Raw genomic sequence first — 4,197 nt, forward strand, 5'->3', positions numbered from 1 at the left:
TTTGGCTTACCTGAATCTGACTCCCCGTTCGACCTCGAAGCAGGCTGACTTATCAAATTTCTCCTGGGATATGTGTAAACAAAAGAAGGCTCTGCTCCATTGCAACCCCCGTCTGTGAATGCTTATCAGAGCTGTACCAGCTGACATCAACATCTCATCAGGACTATGGTGCTATCTGGAAGTGCTTCATGGACAAATCTCACCGTCTTGTCATCAAATGCATATTTATTGTGTTTATAAATGTGTTTGCTGGTAGAATTTTTTGATGTCTTAAATCAGGGGTGTCAAACTCACTTACAAAATTAAACCCTTTTTCAAACTAAGGACCAATATCAGAATCTGCATTAACTCAAATTAAATGCCCAACATCTTTTCTTGGTTGCAGGTTCCTCAACAAAAGTTTGATTGGTCTCATTTGACATTCCTTGCTACACTTTCAACATCATAATCAAAGATTACTGAAAAAATGCAAGTGACAAAACTAATTTACCTTTAGTATATCATCTTGGGGGCCAGATAAGATGTCAACGAGGGCCACATTTGGCCCCCGGGCCTTGAGTTTGACACGTGTCTTAAATCATGTCCTGATAAGAACAAGGTGTGAAGAGATCTTTTGTGTGATACCACTATCCTCTCCTCATGACCTTTTCCCTCTTTTCTATCTAAAGGAATAAGGGGCCGCGCTCTCAGGAGCAGAAGCAACGTGCACTCTGCCCATCTTTCGGACGACTGTACGAACATAATCTCATTGTACTTCGGTGCAATGATAATAAAGCTTATTCTGATTCACTGTGGAGACCCCTGAGGAAGGGAGCAGCTGAAAGAAGATATTTAAGCACAATCTGAACTAAAACAGCCAGATTCCATTGCTCTATTACGCAATAAGAGGCTGCTTCACTGATTCAGATGGAGTCAAGAAATGCTCAGAAGTTTCCTTAAACTTGCATTTTAAATTTAGTTTCAAACTGCAGCTTTATTTTTAATATATATATTATTTTTTCTTCAGATTTTCATTATGTAAACTTGTCCGAATTGTTTAAAAAGTGGGGAAAAATTCTGGAGGCAGTTCTGTACCTAATAAAAAGCATAAAAACCCATCATTTTCAAAACCGTTTAAGAATATCTATCATCTCTGAGCCTGTTTACCCAATGCAGCAAACTCCTAACTCCCTCTTGGCTTCATGTTTTTTGAGGTTTTTGCCTTCAACAAAGTAACAACAAAGTAAAAATAAATTAACGACATTAGATCATAATAAACTGATGCTAATTAAAAGCATGCTTCCTGCTCTGCAGACCCAGAGCGTCTGGGAGGAAGTCACAGACCCCACTAAAGGTTATTAATTGAAACCTATTAAGCGTCATTAAATTTAGCAGCAACAGAAGGTCTGCGATCATCTCTGGAGTCAAAGAAAGGGGAAAGAATTGTAAAGTTCAGACTGTCTGAAATGGACAGGGTTCACAAGAAAATTAGAATTTACAGAATTTATTTGTAGAGAACACAAAACACAAACAGTGAATAAACGTCTAGATGAGCAAAGCATGCATGCTCTTCAATGTGTCAGTCAGACGAGACTTTAAAGCAGTCCATGAGTTTATTGCTGTCTGTAAGTCGTATAATAATCTTATTGACGAAGCTTCCAGCATGAGAAATGAAAGTGAATAGAGTCAAAGACCATGCAAGCGACAATAAACACTTATTTTATCACTTTGAACCTGGAATAAATAATTCATGCCTTATGAAGAGATCAAATCAAACCACAGTAAACTATTTACCAAGTACATCGTTGGTTTAAATGATGAAGAATTTATTCCTCCTAACACGGATCGAAAAAAAGTTATTTTTTTTTTTTTGTATAAAGACACATTTATCATTGTTTTTGTACCTCTGGCTGAATTTTCATCCTTAATGTTTTGATGTTTATTTCCAGTTACTTACGACTTCCACATCAGTGCAAAATAAGCTCAACTGCTCTAACAGTTTGTGAAATTGTCCCAGTTAGTGGCACGTTTTATCCTAATATTTGTGCATTTGGTCATTAAAATAACTTCATATTTGAACATATTGCCATGACCTTGCTGGTACAAAATGCCAGAATATTGTTTTAAAATGGTAAAAGGAGTCACCATGAAGGGACTGTGGTTGCTGCACGGTGTTATCTGAAGTAGGACACTGTTAGCAGATTGGTGATGTCAGGTAAAACTAAAGCTACAGGTTCTGATGAAAGCAGTCATTTGGACACACAAAGAGCCGAGAAGGTTGTTTTTGTAGTTTTTAGGGAATGAGTCTACCTTTCAAGTTATACTGGAGGTGAGGAGTCTGACATCTGAGCAGCTATTTCAGAACAAAAAAAAAAGTTTTCTTGAACTAATGCATTGAGGAAGATGGAAGAAAACTTTGAAACACTTCGAAGAGAGGAAAAAAAAAGTTTTGTCTTATAAGCAGTCCTGAGGAGTTTTTTTTTTTTTACTTTATTAAATTTCTCACCCATCACTGTGTCTATATCACTTGTTTTCCTGAACACTTATTATTTACAGAAGCTGCTTTCGAAGGACAAAAACAAGCTTTTGTGTTATTATTGTCTATGAAAAATTCAATCATGCCCTCAGCTCTGCATTTGACTAATATTTAGTCAAATATTACACCTTTGAGACAAAAATCCATCCTTGGAGCCACAAAGTTTGATGAGTCTTTGACATGCATATTATACAAATACAAAAAAGAGTAAGAAACAGCTCAATATTTAAGAAACTTGGCATAACACATGTGATTTTATCCAACAATGTTATGTCAGGTCATCTGGACAGTTTCTTGTGTGTATGCTGAGACGTTTCGCCCTCCATCCAGAAGGCTTCATCAGTCTGAGGAAACACCAAACAAAACTGATATTCCCCCAACAGCTTACTCCAAAGTGGAAAACAGTCTCCTCCAGTGCCCTCCCTCTCCCTCGTCGACAGTCATGTCAAACTGGTTCAAAACACCAAAGTCCATGCTCAATAATCCAGGTATAAAATCCAACAATGTTCAGTCAGTTCATTTGGATAGTTTTTTTTTTTTTTGTGCTGAGATGTTTCGCCCTCCATCCAGAAGGCTTCACGTGATTTTACTCATTTTGTCATACAACTGGCAATATTTTTTTTACTTGGAACAGCCAAAGTAAAACGGGGAAGTGACATCTAAAGGGTAACTCTAAAAAGAGGAACCCCCTGAACTGCCATGAACTCGGACTCTTGGTCTCTCTCTGATAGTGGGTCAAAACAATCCAAAGAAATATCAGATTCTTCTCTACTGTCTGTGTTGTAGCCACAGTAGCAATGTTCTGTTTACATAGAGACATAGTTCTCCATTGTCATTACTTCCTGTTAAGTTATAGTTTAATTTTTTTTTTTTAACTTTCACATATATTACAAAATCTGTTGTCACAGTCACTCTATGGACTGCCCATGACATTTAGTCAATCCTCAGCTGGATCCTCAACAGGTACTCATAGGTTTGAGCATATTACACCAGTTTTGTCGTCCCTTCACTGGCTCCCTGTACGTACCTAAATTGATTTTACAATTCGCCTGCTAACCTTTAACTGCATAAATGGCCTTGCACCCTCATATAGCTACTGGAACCTTATTCCTTCTCTGGTCCTGAGATCATCGATCAGCTGCTTTTGGCCGTTCCAAAGACAAGATTGAAGCTCAGTGGTGATCGAGCTTTTTCAGTCGTGGGCCGCTAAACTTTGGAACAACCTGCCCCCCAACATCAGGCAGGCAACGTCACTTCCTGTTTTTAAATCTCTGCTAAAAACACATCTGTTTTCCCTGGCTTTTTACACAGTGTGACTCGATTTAGTATATTATTGCTCTGCGTTTCTGTTTTTTTCTTTTGTTGTTTTTAATTAATTTTCAGTAATACCATTGTTTTTATTTTATGTTTTCCATGAAATGACTCCCATTGATTTTATTGTTAAACAATTTGGTAACAGCTGTTGTTTTAAGTGTGCTTTATAAATTAGAGTTGTATTCGGGCCTAAAAAATCTGGCCCGGCTCCAGCCTGTATGTTTTCCAAGCCTGACCGGACCTGATTAATTAATTGTAATTACAGGCCTGAACCTGAAAAAAAAAAAAAAAAAAAATTATATATAATAATATATATATATTTTTTTTTCAGTATTATTTTATATATATATATATATATTTATATATAT

Source organism: Nematolebias whitei, chromosome 1 (assembly GCF_014905685.2).
Source record: "Nematolebias whitei isolate Nwh7 chromosome 1, NemWhi1, whole genome shotgun sequence".
Classification (NCBI taxonomy): domain Eukaryota; kingdom Metazoa; phylum Chordata; class Actinopteri; order Cyprinodontiformes; family Rivulidae; genus Nematolebias; species Nematolebias whitei.